Source organism: Cervus canadensis, chromosome 22 (assembly GCF_019320065.1).
Source record: "Cervus canadensis isolate Bull #8, Minnesota chromosome 22, ASM1932006v1, whole genome shotgun sequence".
Lineage (NCBI taxonomy): Eukaryota > Metazoa > Chordata > Mammalia > Artiodactyla > Cervidae > Cervus > Cervus canadensis.
The window spans coordinates 22,588,241-22,605,903 of NC_057407.1; the positions used below are offsets into that span (position 1 = coordinate 22,588,241).

At 40.6% G+C, this 17,663-nt stretch overlaps 1 protein-coding gene across 2 annotated transcripts in view; it reads right to left on the reverse strand.

Annotated features, from left to right (window-relative positions):
• The window catches only part of ATXN7 (ataxin 7), a 132,570-nt gene that overhangs the window by 95,620 nt on the left and 19,287 nt on the right, over positions 1-17,663 (reverse strand). For both annotated transcript variants that reach the window (XM_043442957.1, XM_043442956.1), the window contains exon 2: positions 8,292-8,390. The gene's annotated coding sequence lies outside the window, so the exon portion shown is untranslated. The remainder of the gene's footprint in view (positions 1-8,291; positions 8,391-17,663) is intronic.

Here is a 17,663-nt window from a genome sequence, read left to right on the forward strand (position 1 = left end):
TTTGGTCTGTTTTCTCAGTCATACGTGTGTAGCTACATACAAATCTCCCAAAGCATCACTCACCAATAAAAGCAAACTGCTTTGAAAGAGAGAAAATTTAACAATACACATAGAGAAAGTATTAACATATACCTTTAAACTGAATAACACCCAAATGTCTCTAGGAATTTGATACTAGCCTGTAATTTTAAATGATTCACAAATTTCATTTAAAATCTTTATTTAGAGCCTTAAGGTTAAAGAGTTCTTTTAAAAATAGAGGAAAAGGATTAAGTTATAGAAATGGAATGGAAAAATTGGACTAATGTTTAGCTATAAAAAGAGGCTGACTGTATAGTCATAGTTCTAGTACACTGCCTCAGATGCAATAAAATGCAAAGATTAAACACACTGTTAAAAATAATTCCCTATGTCACCTTTGTACCAATCAGCTTTCCCTGAAGAGACAGTAACTATCACCATCTTTCGGGCCCAGCAGTTAAGAGGATGTGTTCTACAGCCAATACACCCAACCTGAATCCTAGCTCTACCACTTATTTACTGTATAACTCTGGGAAAGTCGAACTTCTCTCAGCCTGTTTCCTCATTTATAAAATGATGTAAAACAAGAGTATCTACTTTATGAGGCATATTAAGAAAGTTAACAGTACAAAAGTACCCTACCCTACAGGCTTCTCAGATGGCACAGAGGTAAAGAATCTGCCTGCCAATGCTGAAGACATGAGTTGGATCCTTGGATCGGGAAGATCTCCTGAAGAAGGAAATGGCAACCCATTCCAGTATTCTTGCCTAGAAAATTCCACAAACAGAGGAACCTGGCGGCTGCAATCCATAGGGTCGCAAAGAGTCAGACACGACTGAGCACGCATACACCACACCCTACTCTGCAGTTATTATTACTAGCACCTCGCCTGTCACATAGAAACCCCAATTCTAATCTAGCCATGCTATGCTGTGATCATTCTTGCAGGGTAAAGCATGGCGTCAGTTATGTCAGTCTTTGCTCCAACACTTTCAGGGGCTCAGCACCGATCCCTCAACTCATAACCACTCCTTTCAGAGCACTTCAGGTCCTCCACAGCTGGCCCCAGGCCCAGCTCCACCACATCTACAGCGTTCCCTCTTGCAGGTACCCTGCAGTCCAGGCAAAATGACCAAATCATAGTACTGAGTATGCCCCCCCTCCACATCCCAGCTCTCAAGTCTTTGTTCACATGGATCACACCATCTATAAAACTACCCTCCTTTGGCTAAAATCCTACAGTCACATCCCCCCCTCAAGTTCTGTTTCCTTAACAAAATCTTTCCTGATCTCTCACACTAAGCTTACAGGATCTCATACACCTCCAAATCTAAATTGGACTTCCTGGACCGAGGTTAAGGGTACTATATGTCCTGAAATCACGGTGGCAATTATATATATATGTTTAGTCTCTCATGGATTAACAGCTTGCATTCCCAACATAACAGTGTCATTTGGAACATGGAAACCATCTCCTCACAAACTGTAAGATGTACGGTGGCCAGGTCCCCAAGCTGGTCAGCAAAACGCCTTAGGGCTGGACTCTAGGACTAACTGAAAGTGTGCTAGTACAAGAAGGAACGAACAACACAGCTCTTTTTTCCCTTTTTCTGCAGCAAAGTTCCAGCCCTAAGCAAAGACATAGATCCAGCAAACACAATCCCCCTAACTGCCACACCCTTTGTGTACACCGATTCAGGAACCCATCTGGGTCTGAACTGCTTCCCCAAAGATAGACAATTCCACAAAGGTTTGCATCTCTTTCCACCTCTAACATAAAACCTTCCTTTCCTTGGTAGAGAGAGATAGCATGCAGATTTAACTACATTTCACTAACATGTGAATGAATGGCTGCAAATGAATACAGGTCCCTATCTTCAATCCCCAACCCACACAAATATTTTCTTATACAAAGGGAGAGACCTGAACCCAAATGACTTTCTAAATTTCATGGTCCCTAAACCCTTTTTCCCAGAAAGACACAATTACTTCATTCTCATGGCAACTTTGATTTTAAATGGCACCATCTATGACTCAAGGCAAAGTTTCAAACTTTTATTTTAACCAGTTTTATGCTTCTGACCAGCATAAAATCTGCAGGACACACAGACCTTGATCCTGCTCTCCACCCAACTGCTCTACACGAAGGAACCTCAGGAGCAGAAAAGGTAAATAAACCAACACAAAACCACCACTCGTGAGACTCGACCTTTGCCGCTTTCCAGAGCTTCTTGTCTTCACTCCAGAAAACAGGTATTTTCACAGAACATGTTTCCCTGTCGTTTTCTGGGGAAGGAGCCGCGCAGCTGCAGTCACAAGTGGATGGTTAAAAGGCTGCAATCCAACTTACTAAGTATTTCTTACAAAACAAGGCCAAATAGATAAACTGGACTTCATTGAAATTATGAAACTTTTGTGCTTCAAAGGACACCTTGAAGGTAGTGAAAAGAACCCAGAGAATACAGAAAATTTTTGCAAATCCTTTATCTGATAAGGGACTTGTATGTAGAATGTATTAAGAACTCTTACATCTAAAACTAAAAAGGACACAATAATCCAATTTTCACAATATGAAAAGTTCTCAATAGACATTTCTCCAAACAAGATAATACAAATGACCAACAAGCACATGAAAAGATGCTCAACATCTTTTGTCGTAAGATAAATACAAACCAAAGTTATAATGAGGTATCACACCATGCCCTCTAGGATGGCCAGTAAGGAAATAAAAACAAACAAAAACCAGAAAATGACAAGTGTTGGTGAGGATGTGGAGGCATCAATGAGTATTGTTGATGGGAAAGTAAAATGGTGCAGCCCCTGTGGAAAACAGCCTCTGTGTCAAACTGTGGAAAACAGTTTGACAGTCCTTTAAAAGGTTAAGCAAAGAACTACAATATGATCCAGCAATTCCACTTCTAGACGTTCACTCAAAGAACTGAAAGCAGAGACTCAAAGAGATACCTGTACACCAACGTTCATAAGGGCATTTTTCACAAAGCCAAAAGGTGGAAGCAACCCAGGTGTCCACCAACTGAAGGATGCCTAAATAAAACGAGGTAGAGCCACTCAATAGAGTATTATTCAACCATTAAAAGGAATGAAATACTGATACATGCTACAATACAGATAAGCCTCAAAAACAAGCAAAGTAAAAGAAGCCAGACACAAAAAGTCACATATTGCATGATTTCATTTATGCAAATATCCAAAACAGGTAAATCCATAGAAACAAAGCAGATGAGCCACTTCCAGGATCTGGTTAGAGGCAAGGATGGAAAGTGACTGCTTTATGGAAACAATGTCTCCTTTGGGACTGGTGAAATAATTTTAGACCTATATAGAGGTGCTGTCTGTGCAACATTGTCAATGTATTAAAAATGATTCAAATGGTAACTGTGTGGCATTTAAATTATATCTCAATAAAGCTATTTCTTAAAGCCAACGTTAAAATTTGGAAAATTTCACACAAAATTTCAGATTGACTTCTCTTGAAAAATCTCTATGCTCTCATACCACTGATCACAAGGTCCTCATAACAAGATGGAGTGGAACAAGTTGGAGCTGAGGCTGGTCTTGGAGCCCATTTCTGCCACTAACAATCCATCGACCTGTTACCAAACTGTAACAGGACACATTTTGTCTGTGCCTCTGTTAACTTCTCTGCAAAAGGAGGGTCAAACCATATCTACCTCATCAGGTTGTTACAAGGAGTTAGCAAATTAATATGGTTAGAAGAATGCCTGGCAAATAGTAAGTGCTCATCAAGTGTTAGTTACTTTTACACTTTATGATACTGTATTTTCTTTGTAATAAGAGGTAAATGGCATTTGCTTTTCAATTTTTTTTGTTGTAGTCTTTACAAATGGAGGTCTAGCATGTAATATAGCAATCCAAAAGAAAGAAGTAGGAAGACAGCCAAGATATAAATATTTTTAACGGACATAACAAAATACCATGCATAATATGTGCCACTTTTGTGAAAATAAATATAATAACAATAAATCTATGTATAGAAAACAGTAGATAACTCTAGACTTACGGGTAGTAGAGAGGGAAGGAATGTAATTAAAGGGGCTTTTTATTAGGGATTATATAATGTTTACATTTTTCCCAGCTTTACTGAAATATAATTGACACAAAGGACTGTGTATGTTTAAGGTGTACAGTGTGATGATTTGAGATACTTGAGAAAGATCCACAGATGTGGATACATAGAGCTTCACAGGTGGTGCCAGCGGTAAAGAATTCACCTGTCTGCCAAAGTAGGAGACGCAGACACGCAGGTTCTATCCCTGGGTCAGGAAGATCCCTTGGAGTAGGAAGTGGCCCCCCACTCCAGTGTCCTCGCCTGGGAAATGCCATGGGCAGAGGAGCCTGGTGGGCTACAGTCCAGGGGGTCACAAAGAGTGGGACACAACTGAGTGACTAGGCATGCACACATACACCTCCAAACAACTACCACAATCAAGGCGAGCTGACGTACCAGTCACCTCACATAGTTACCTAATATTTTTTAATAGCAAACATTCATAATCAGGAACTATAATAAGCATGTTTTTTTTAAAAAAACAGGAAATTATAAATTAATTTTGTTTGAGACTTCCATGAGAGTATCATAACATTCCATGAGGTGAGCAGAAATATCCTAGACTGATAAAGCCAGGGACTGCTTGCTTTGCTTTGCAACCCAGAGGCTGCAGTTCCCAAAGTACCAACCTTGCTTCAGTTTCCTTCTTAGGAACTTGTGGAGCGGACACTGCTGGGTTTTACAGGTGCCAACAGAAGAGAATCTAAACTGCTTGCCTGGCAGTCAACAACTTTCACTATCTGACTCAACATCCTTTTTTTTTTTCCTTCTAGCTTTATCATCTGTCACACCCCCTTACAAAGACTCCACTCTAGCTAGACAAGATGTAAAACACATATCCTTCAAATACTTTTCCACATGCCATCCTTTTTTTAAAAATATGATTTAATATTCACACAACATAAAATTCACCATTTTAACCATTTTGAATGCACAACTTAGTGACACTGAGTACACTCACAGTGTGATGCAATCATATTCACAGCTTTGTCTAGAACATGTCATCACCCTGAAAGGAAACCCTGTACCCATTAAGCAGTCACTCCCCATCTCCCATCCCTCCCCCAGCCCCTAGAAACCACATGTTTTCTTTCTCAATAGATCTGGCTATTTTGGGTATTTCACAATGTTGAAACAATACAGTATGTGACCTCTTGTGTCTGACTTCTTTCAGTTAGCATACGGTTCAAGCTTCACCCAGGTTGGAGCACATATCTGTAACTTTTTCTACTTTATGGCTGAATAAAATTCCACTGTTATAAAATCCACTGTGTGGATATATCATCGTTTACGGATCCATTCATCAGTTGACGGACGTTCGGGTTCTACCTTTTTACTTCTGTGACTAGTCGCACGCCTTATTTTTTCCCTTTGTTCAGCTTCATGCGCTAATCAAAATCAAGCTTTGATGTGAGGTTCAAATCCACTCTGACCTTTCCCAAGCTAGCCTTGTCCCAAAGCCCTCACCTTTCTCTTACTTCCTTTATCACTTCTATACCCATAGTAGCAAAGTGTCACCACATGGCAGAATCCCACAGACTTATTTAGGTTGACTCAAATTCTTTTCTTACATCGCTAACTTTGAAAACAATCAAGAAAATTCATTAAGGTGAAATTTCCATTTTCTTAACATTTTGATGGGTCTGGGTTATTTCAGTAACCACAGTTTTAACTGCTCTCACTTGCTCCCTATAGCCTAACTGGATACATAGAGTGACCAGAGTGGTTTTATTAAAACAGAGGGCAGATCACTGTATTTACTTATTATATTTGCTATCTGTTATCTGTTCCTTTTCATTAGAAGGTAAGTGGCACAATGGCCTGTGTTCCTTTCACTTACTGATTAAAGCTCAGTGCCCAGAAGAACACAGCATGTAAGCAGGCACTCCCTTAATACTTGCTGAATGGATTTTGGGGCCTACAGTCAGCCGGTACTGAAAAGGTAAGCCCTTTGAGATTGGTCATGAATCTAATAGTTTCTCACAGTTTCACCTGGTGCATTTCATTCCTCCACACATCTGATCCCTGCAGACTTGAGTCTGCGGTACTTCTGTAACCCCTTGTCATTGGCTTCCTGGCATCCTATTGTATGTACCACTCCAATGGCAGAAAGCGAGAAGGAACTAAAGAGCCTTTTAATAAGGGTCAAGGAGGAGAGTGAAAAAGCTTGAAACTCAACATTAAAAATAAGATCATGGCATCTCATCCCATCACCTCATGGCAAACAGAAGAGGAAAATGTGGAAGCAGTGACAGATTTTATTTTCTTGGGCTCCAAAACCACTGCAGACAGTGACTGCGGCCATAAAACTAAAAGACGCTTGCTCCTTGGAAGAAAAACTGTGACAAACCTCGACCATATTAAAAAGCAGAGATATTACTTGCCAACAAAGTTCAGTATAGAGAGTTGGACCATAAAGAAGGCTGAGCACCAAAGAATTAATGCTTTTCAATTGTGGTGCTGGAGAAGACTCTTGAGAGTCGCCTGGACTGCAAGGAGATCAAACCAGTCAATCCTAAAGGAAATCAACCCTGAATATTCATTGGAAGAACTGATGCTGAAGCTGAAGCTCCAATACTTTGGCCACCTGATGCAAAGAGCTGATTCATTGGAAAAGACCCTGATGCTGGGAAAGATTGAGGGCAAAAAGAGAAGAGCATGGCAGAGAATGAGATGGTTGGATGGCAACACCAACTCACTGACATGAATTTGAGAAAACTCTGGGAGATAGTGGAGGACAGAGGAGCCTGGCATGCTGCAGTCCACGGGGTTGCAAAGAGTCAGACATGACTTAGCAACTGAACAGTAACAATCCTATTGTATTTTATTTTTCATCAGAATAGTAGTCTGTGAAAATCACCTCCTATTGTTCTTTTCCTCCTCAGGGACAATCCTGCACACAGTAGAAGCTCAATAAACAATTATGGACTAATGAGCTCCTCTAGCATTTCTGTCAGATATGTTTTTTCTCTACTTTCTCCTCTCACCGCCTCATATCCCACCCCTTCCAGCTGCTGATCACCGTCTAGGAAAGTCCTGCTTCTCTCTTCTCTGGCACTTTTCAGACATTCCACAGAGAATGCCGTCCTCGGTGATGACTGTGATGATCACCTCTGCACTACTGGCATTTCAGCTATGGGCAGAAAAATTTTAAGGGCCTATTTTGAAGGTTGAGACTGCATAGCTACCCGGTCTTGTGTTCTTCTAAACACCTTAACAGAACTGCCACATCCTTCTAGAAGCTCCCGTTTCTGCTTCGTCATGGTCAAGATGCATGTTCATGTTGTCCAAAATGGTTCTGTCTTTACTACAGATGCCTACAACCTGATGGAAACACTGCAGTTTGTCATCTAAATATGTAAGCTGATCAGTTGCAGAGGCTGAAACTCCTTTGGTCTTTCCTGTTTGGATTCTTTTCAGTTTTATTCTTCAATGACTCATCTTAAACTGCATCTTAACTTGGAAGCCCCTTCATTTCTTTTAAGAGTAGATGGGAGCATAGATCTTTTTTTTTTTTTTAAATAATAAAAATTCCTCCAGCAATTTTTCTCCTTTTTCACATTATATGAAACTTACCACCCCCCTCCCCAGATAGTAAGCGGAAAATCGTGATCATGTAGTGAGGAACTCAATCAACGGTGGCTGCTATCTCTGTGAAGATCTGGGACTGCTCATGAGCAGAGAGCTTTCTGGCAGGCTGGGCAAAGGCACCGGGCCCAGAAAGTGTGCCTGAAGTCCTCCTGCCTGTTTTACAATTTCCTTAAGCGCTCCCCTGCCCTGGGCAGCTGCGTCTACATTGCTTGTAGAGAGAAGAAAACAGGAGTTTGGCGAAGTGAAACAGGACAAACACAAGAGCACATCTTTAGACAGCTTTGCAGGAAAAGGTGACGGTAGATGGGGATTTCCTATCTCCAAAGTATTCCAAAAATTCTACTGAATTTGGGGGAGGGAGGGTTATTTTGAAGATTTTAATCTGACCAACATCTAAAAATACTGTACTCTAAAATTCACCATCATTTCACATTAATACTATCATATTCGGGGTTATGCTTAAAATTGAAGATCTTACTCAGATACCTTAAATTTTAAAAATTACCATCCTTTGGTAGAACTCAAACTCTTATAATCAGAGGCACTGCAGCATTTATTCAGCCCTGCTATGGTGAAAGAGCAAGTTACCTTTTCTTTGGAGGGCTGGCCAAAAATCTTGATCAATTTACTAATGGATCTTCATCTGCTGTGATTGTAGAAGCTCTTTCTTCTTAACTTTGTTCAGACCTACAAAAAAAAAAGAAAACAGGCAAAGCGATGAAATAATGGATAAAATGAATCAGAAATCTACAGTCTCATTAGTTGCCAGATGTCCCCAAATTATTATATGTGCTTTAAAATGTCAAAGTGTTAAAATCTGAAGCACTGTACCAGTTTTACACCAAACACAATTCAACTTTTTTTTTTTTTTTTACAATGAATTTAATTGGCTATATTTATACAGTAAACTAAGAACAAATGACTACTCAATATGTACATAGAGTCAGCCTCCCGGGGCTTAAAATCATTTTGTGTAATTTGCCACTAATGAGTTTTCACTTAATTTTTAAAATGACTATTCAGGAAGCCTGCTCCTATGAAACCTGTCAGAATCACAGATTTAAACACACAACACACCGAGTGAGAATATTATTTGGAGAGCTCTCTCTGTCCTTTATCATTCAGCAGTTTATAAAAGCAATTTATAATAGTACAGACAGGAAACAAAAGCTCAGTTAAACCATCTTTCTAAAAAGCACACACACACACACAAAAACCCCACTCCCTTATTTATGTATTTTTGTACTTGTCCATACATGCACATATAAAATCCATGGCTGATTCATGTCAGTGTATGGCAAAAACCACTACAATATTGTAAAGTAATTAGCCTCCAACTAATAAAAATAAATGAAAAAAAAAAATAGAATGTGGGCACTATTCAAATAAATTTGGGGAGGAGCACTGAGGTACAGAATCAAGGGACCAGAGATAAACAAGCCAGAGTTAGAAATTAAGCTGGTGTTCAACATTGACAGGCAGCAGGAGAGAAAGAACAGCAAATATGGGCAACAACACAGCTATGGCACAGATGCTGTTCAAGTATAAAGCACAAGGCAGGCTGCTTTCATATGAAAAATTCACTAGCAATACACTTCTCTTCCTATAATCCTCACTAGCTATTCATCAAGGTCGGGAGGCAGGAATAATGCTTTCCTCAACTCATATTTATTATCATACACTCGAAGGTGGCAAGCCAAATATTTCTAAGGTTTGAGGTGCTAATAAAGCTTCTGCCAAACTCAGTGGCTGAAATTCTATGCCATGTTTGAACATTTATTCATAATTACCTTTATTGGCTCTTAAGGTGCTCCTGGATCATATCCCTCCCCTCTCCCTTTTTAAACAGTTTGTTTTATTCACTCACAAAATATTATTCAGCAATGTAATCATTCCTACAATCTTTATAAACCAGCTGTTTCTCAGATTTCAAACTGCATCCCAGTCTCGTACCTTTTAAAAATTTTTCTCTGATTTCTATTTTAGTGTTTCTTTTCTGCCTTATTTCCAATAAAAGCCACTATCCTGTTTAACATGTCTGTCCTGAGCCAAAATTCATTTCTCTGCATCCTAAACAGCTATGTCAAATTTTACAGCTATGCCAAATCACTCCAAGGGAACCTACGAATTCCCAGAATAGAAGCAGCCACTAAAGATGTTATGCTACAGATAGCCACCTCCCTGATGGTTATTCCTTCAAGGTAGGCTGGAGATGCAAACAGAATAACACTGGCATCGTATGTGCTTGACCTTACTTCTCCAGGTCAAGCTAGTTTTCAATTTTCCATCAGGATACTTCAGCTATATCTCCAAGTATTCCAGGAAGTCATCAGATCTTGAGTGCTGTAAAATCTCCCCCAAGATAGTGTTTGCTTTTAAAAGAATTCACCATTTACTAGCCTGAATACTGTAAAAATGCTTTAAGAGAAACCCTATTCTTGGAGAAAAATGGTAGTGGCAACTACTAAAAATAAGCATTTAAAAATAGTAACTTTTCTCAGAATAGGGGTCAGAAATCTTTCTGCAATAGGAAAAAAGAAAAAAAAAACTATCACATGTTTGTATATGTTCTTTCATTTTATCTTCACAATAACACTGTGTTCAAAAGAGCTGTTATTATGATCTCCATTTTACTACTGAGGAAACAAACTGAGAGGTCATAATTTGCTCAAGATTACCCAGCAAATAAATGGTTTGAAACTAGAACCAGAACGGAGGCCTTTGGTGTTATTTAGTTCCCTTTTCAGTACACCAAACTGTCTAAACAGCCGTTTTATTTTCTTTTGCGAAGAGAGAGATAATTTAAAAGGAAGACTGGAGAATATTTCCAAACAATAGAAACATAAAACTTGATAGCTTTTACTCATTCACCACCTACTATATAATAAGCATTCAATAAATATAATTTTTAAAGGTTTTTTAAAAGTGACAGCCCATTACAGGTGGGAGAGGAGATGAAACAAAGAGACACATAATTTGAATGTTCTCCAAAGTCCTGAGAGGCATAGATTTACTTTCTTTTTCTTTCGGTTGGGAGGTGGAGGTGGAGATTGTAGATGATGCCTTTTGTCCAGAGTGGCCGCCAAGCCCACGGTGGTTCTATAAGCACCATATTTCCCAGTGCCAAGTCATGTTTGTACTATGGGACTCCAAACTCTTGTTCTGGCCAAAGCTGGACACATGACCCAACCTGAGACATTGCCTTCGCTCTCCTGAGAACCAGAAACTGGGATGAACAGGGTCTACTCTATGTGCTCTCAATGTCTAGGCAAAGCCCAGTGAGCAAAGACTGACGCGTGAAGGTGGTGCTCAGAGTAAACCAGTCCCAGGGGGCCCAGGAACCCCAGAGGACAGAAAAGGAACTGGCTTCTGCCTGAGGGGTTCCAGGGCTTTCTTGTCCCACGTATAGTCTCCAACTGGATTCAAGCACATCCTCTGTAGGGTTTTAAGAATCCCCTGGACCTGCAGGGTAAATGGCCCCCTAACCTGAGCTTAAATTTTTGAAACTGATTTCTGATAACCACAACAAAAATAATCTTGCAGAAAAGACAGCAATATTTTTGTACTACTAAATAAATAAATGGGCAGATACCAGCAGAATTTGATGTAAAAGAAGGTCCTGTGGAATGCCCAAGGGTTCAGAAAAGTCTTCTCATTAACTTTAAATAGCAAAAAGCCCACACTGTTACATGGGCAGCATCTTATCAGTTTTAAAGAAAAGAACTCATTTTCTAGGAGTTACATTTCTATGTCCTTTTAAGACTCTGAGAGCCTTGTTGCAATTTAAGGCGTAATCTGGATCACTTCTTGTTATATAATTGAGTCTATCAAAATTAAGCAAAACTGCACTAACCTTGATAGAGAAAAGGAAGTACAGGCTACACTGAGTTGGTCCTGTTTTTAAGCATGACAGTACACACTTTCTTTTTATTTCTTAAATTTCCTTCACTTCCAGGCAAACTCTGGAACTTTAGTGTAAGAATGTACCCCCAGGTGCTTGCAGAGAGGCTGTGAAAGAGAAGAGAAAGGGCTGCAGAGGCAGGCCCAACAACGAGGACCACAAAGGTTCTGACTTGATTCTATCTCCTAAGCTGGAGGTGAGGGAAGGCTGACTCCTCTCTCTCCGTATCTCAGAAGAGGGCTACCCCAGCAGGTTTATTTATTCAGTGAAAATGTATGGAGTGTGTGCCCTGTGCCCAGTGATGTGCCCCGAAAGCACAGGATCCAGGAGTGTATGAATCTGAGCCACCTCCTAGGTTACACGTTTTTCTCTCCATTCAACTCTCACTGCAAAGACCATGGGCCTAAAAGAGTTTACTGTTTTGTCTGTTTGTTTAGTGATCTTACAGGAAAAGGGTGGGGAGGGATTTGTTGGTAATATTTAAAAAGTGGGGAAATCCACTTAAAATTCCATATTTCTACTTTCTCTTCCAAAAATGTGGCTACTAAGGCTAGCTCTCCTACATGGGGCTGATGCTATGTCGTGGGATGCCTCTCGTCACTGAGCATGTACCTCCCAAAGTATGCAGCTTGGCCACATCACTAATTTTCCTTCCAGGCTTGTCTCCTATCAGAAGCCAAGCTTGTGACTCTGAGCCTTTGTTGCTTTCCTGTCTCCCAACTGAAAAACCATAAAAAAAATTTTTTTAAGCTGGTTGTCAACTGTGGGCATATTCTCCAAAAACATGATTTAAATGGGGTCCTTAGCTTACTCAGTGTCCTCCTACCCAAGCTCCACCTTGCTTTCACCCTGACCAGGTTTCTCCCTGGCAAAACAAATTTAAGAACGAAACTCTACACAGTTGACCATCTCATCCGCAGGTTCCTCATCCATGGATTCAACCATCACTGATCTGATCGGACACTATGTTTACAATCTGCAGTTGAAACTGTGGACACACAACCAGTGGATACCATGGGACTGGATGTGCACGGTGCAGTCCTGGACCCAATCCCCCGTGGGCACTGTTAGGTTTCTGGAACTCCTGAGCCACAGGGACTGCTCTGAGGGTCACTCCAGTCAACACCAAACCAGCCTGAAAAGAGAACTGGTAAAGGAGCTGAAGCCACCTGCTAGGAAGGACAGCAGCACCTCTGCCTAGGTTTCAAGGATACATCTTAGTGCCCTGCAGTCAGTCATGGGCTTTCCTGACCCTCCATGAAACTCCTTACGTGGAGTCTTAACATTTTTAAAGGAGCCTCTGTTTTCTGACAGCTTCTGTGTATACACCCACATTCAGCTCCTCTCTTCCCCAAAGGGTTCAACATAGTCATTCCTTTGCCCTCTCAGGTCTCATGGCTCTTTCATCTCAAGTCCCAACTCTCCCAGACTTCTCTGAGATATACTGGATTCTCTATCCTTTTAGCTCAGGGGTCAGCAGGCCATTTTTCCATCAGTTGTGACTATAGTACACTATTTTACCAGAACCCTAAGAGAGAACCAGAAGTGTAACAGAATTCCCAGAGCCCTAATTTGTCTGTGAAAAACCCTTGGTCAAGTCAGTGGGTTTACAGGTTGACTTACAGACGCACATGCAAACAGTAACAGCAGGAGCAGCCTTCATGTACTAAGCACTTACTATGTGCCCAGTGCTATTAACCCGCCGTTAACTTCCCTGGTGGCTCAGATGGTAACGAATCTGCCTGGAATGCGGGAGGACCTGGGTTCAATCCCTGGGTTGGGAAGATTCCTCTGCGGAAGGAAATGGCTGCCCACTCCAGTCTTCTTGCCTGGAGAATTTCACGGACAGAGGAGCCTGGCAGGCAAAGAATCGGACACGACTGAGCGAGTCACACTTTCACACTAACCCCTTATGTGTGTCATTAACTTGATCCTCCCAGGTCTGTGATGTTGGAACTTTTTACTCTACTCCTTTAACAGAGAGAAAACTGAGGCTTGTGAGGAGAGGCCAATAAGGGGCAGACCTGAGGCAGATGCATCCATGAGGTGAGCTTCTATCATTCCTTCCCACCTATATTCTTTCACAGCTGCTCTTCCTGCCACCGTGAATTCCTCTCTTCCTACCTTTCAAGAAACTCACCTCCCTAAGGGGGTTTCTTGGAGGCAAGGTCTGCAACATTTCAATCTTGTTTCCCCAGGGCTGTTAATAAATGCCTGCTGAATAGAACTGGGTTAAATGGAACCACAGGCTCTGACAATTACCCCTCCACTCAAAGTAACACGGACCTGGGAGGGGTGTTCTTCCCTTGCTAAGAACTTGCCATCAGACCTGAGCAAAAAGTAGCTCTTCTGACGTTAACCTCACTCTTCCCAGACAAATTCACGATAGAGCTGAGAAGTTCCAGGAAGGAAGGAGGAGGGGTAAATTATAGCCCAATACTCCTGTTATCCTCTTCCGAGAGGAACAAAAAGTCTGTGAAGTCGAATGGAAGGATGCAAGCCTGGGGGACAGAGAGGGTTTCTCCTCTAATATTTTGCCAGGGGAACATTAATCTCCTATTACCAAACTGGGGTTCCAGAATTCTAAACTTCACATAAATAAACTCAGTCAAGTCATTCTTCGCTACTCGAGGTGGTCCTTCAGGAAAGATAAATGAACAGCTAGCAACTATTTAGTTCTGGGGTCATACATATTAACATTATCAATAATAATAACTTTCATTGAGTGTTTCCTCTGGGCTAGACCCAGTGCTAAGTATCTGACAGGCCCAGTCTTGATTTTCACTGCAGTCCTATGAACAACATTAATAAGGAAGGAAATAGGGGTCTAAAATAGATGGCTTGTCCAAGGTCACTACAAAATGGCTTACAGTAAAGGCAGTGGCTAATGGGACAAAAGTGTAATTTTTATGAACAATGCCTGCAGGCTTTTTAAGTTCTATCCTTCCTCTTGAAATAATGCTACCTAAGGGCGGGCGGAACAGTCTATTACGTATCTCCCTCTAAAAGATCCAGAAATAAATAAATAAATAAATAAAAGATCCAGAAAAAAAATCCCTCCTCTTCTGTTCTCTCTCTTGTCGCGCAGTCGTGCCCGACTCTTTGCGGCCCCGTGGACTGCAGCCCACCAAGCTCCTCTGTCCATGAGATTTTCCAGGCAAGGATACTGGAGTGGGTTGCCATTTCCTTCTCCAGGGGATCTTTCCAACCCAGGGATCAAACCCGGGTCTCCTGCACTGCAGGCAGATTCTTTACCGGCTGTGCTACAAGGGAAGCCCTCTTCTATTTAGCCCCTCTAATTATTATCTATGATAGATTGCCAATGCTCACCTATACTCACATTCTCCTCCTTCTGAGCACACAGTTAGACTAAATTTCCCAATACGCATTGTAGTAAGGTATAACCATATGACTGAGTCCTAAAACGTGAACAGAAATGTTGGATGCCACTTCTAGGCTTGGCCCATAGAAACCTCCTTTTCTTAATCCTCAATCTCTCATACCCTCTGCTGGTCAAATGGAGAGGGTTCCAAGCAACAAGAAGTGAGCGAAGCCACAAAATCTCACTCCTGAGTGACTGGGAAAAGTGAGAGCGTCCTTGCCAACACACACAGAGCTGTGACTTGAGTGAGAAATAAACATGGATTGTGTTAAACTACCGAGGTTTTGGGTAGTGACAGCAGTCAACCTACACTAATACAGTATTATTGTTGTCACTACATCATCAGCATTTTCCTTGCCAATGGCACAGCTATAATTTATTTAAAGTACACTAAGTAATGGGCTTTCTTGGTGGCTCAGACGGTAAAGAATATGCCTGCAATGCAGGAGACCCAGGTTTGATTCCCAGGTGGGGAAGATCCCCTGGAGAAGGGAATGGCTATGCACTTTAGTACTCTGGCCTGGAGAATTCCATGGACAGAGGAGCCTGGCAGACTACAGTTCACAGGATCGCAAAGAGTCAGATACAACTGAGCAATGACCACTTTCACACATTACGTAATGGGCAATACATGCCTATTTCATTCATTTCTCACTATGACATAGGTATCATATGCATGTTACAGGTAACAAAATCAAGGGTCAGAGATCAATAATCATTTCCTCTGAACAATTACAGCATTTACAATCTGAAAGATTACGTAATTAATTATAGATTGCCTTATTATACACATTGTATTGATAGGTTAAGTAATTTTCACTCCTGTACTTAGTTGGTTTTTCTTGTACTTATAACTTATTTTCCTCATCTGGATAGAAAACTGCTAACAGGAAGGTTATATCTTGCATCTCTAAATTCTGTATCACTTCATACTTTGTATAAATATTTAAGTTAATTAATAGATATATATTCTTTAAATTATCTCTCTATATAATGTGTGTGAAAGTGAAAAAGTGAAAGTGTTAGTTGTGTCTGATCCTTTGTGACCCATGGACTGTAGCTTGCGGGACTCCTCTATCCATGCTCCAGGCAAGAATAATGGAGTGGATATATATTTTATATATATATATGAAGTTATATATATATATATGAAGTTTTATATATAGTATTATGGGCCACTGCCTCTTAAATGTGCCTGACCAAGAAAACAGGCTTATATGCTCTCAAGAGTTACCTAGTATGTTGCTTATTTTAGACCCATCACTTAATGAGTATCATGAATGCAGTTTTTCCATACTGTAATTCCACATGTGACTGTTCTCCACATGTGACATAGCACAGTGGCTGGCATATATTCAATGGTCAAGAAATGATTGGTCCCTTCTCTTCTATCCCAACAGCTACTATAAGTAGAGTCATATGTTGCTTGAAGGAAAAAAGAAAAAAAGAAAAATGTCAGTAAATAGAGGCTGATTTTAATTACAAAGGATATTTTCCTATCTGGGAGGAAGACTGTCTAAAATGCCAGGAGCTACAGTCAAATGGAGGCCAAATGCCAGTTACATGAGTATCCCATTTGTAAACATCTGTGCAGGAGCAGGACCTCTACGCAAGCTGAGCAGCAAGGCTCACTCCTTCACCAAGGGTGAGCTCAGAATGGTGCCCTGTGACCCATCGTCTACTTGCTCAATTACAGTTCTATAAGTCCCCATGTCGGGCTCCCTAAAGCCATGGTATGGTTAGCTGTAAACAAACACTAAGCTGTCCTCCTACAGCTCCCAGAGTTTTTTTTTTTTTTTTTTTTAACATTTTGTTAGAAAACAACACACTGGCATCTGAGGAAGATTTCTTCCGTCTGAGGCTGTTTGTTCCCACCTTCATTCACCCATAGGAGTCCATTTCCAAAAAATCTCATTAACATCACACAGACACTGACTTTCTTATGGTGACATCTCACATTAACCACATACAGTAAAATTCTGTACCACAATCTTTACATCAGGCAATTAATGTGAAGAGTTCAACTGTTGTTCATTTAAATATCCTGTTCCAAAAAGTCTCTCTGCTTTAAAGAGTTCTTTCAGGATCAAATGGAATACAGATGTGGGTCACTTACTTTATTTGGTACAATTAAAGTATATATTTGGGCTTCTTTCTCTCGCTCAGTAATCAACTGTAATATTTACTTTGTCAATGGAATTGGCTTTTCCCAGGGTAATTTTCCCTTTAACTTCACAGTATCGTCCTTAACAGTAGGCAATAAGGTTAATGCTATAATCAGCTATTAGGTTGGCACATGCGACTTTAGCCGCTGTTCAAATATAGCAACACAGAGTATAGAACATCCAAGCTAGAAAAACACAGGTTTGAAAATTAGTGAATCAAACTCTGGATAACAAGTTGTTTTATTTTTTTCAATTTTTTTTGTCTGACTCTTTCTGATCCCATGAACTATACAGTTTATGGAATTCTCCAGGCCAGAATACTGGAGTGGGTAGCCTTTCCCTTCTCCAGGGTATCTTCCCAACCCAGGGATCGAACCCAGGTCTCTCACATTGCAGGCAGATTCTTTACCAGCTGAGCCACAGGGAAGCTCACAAGTTGTTTTAAAAATAAATATTTCTTTAAGACGTTTAAGATATATATTCTTTTTTTTTTCATATATATTCTTTTTAAA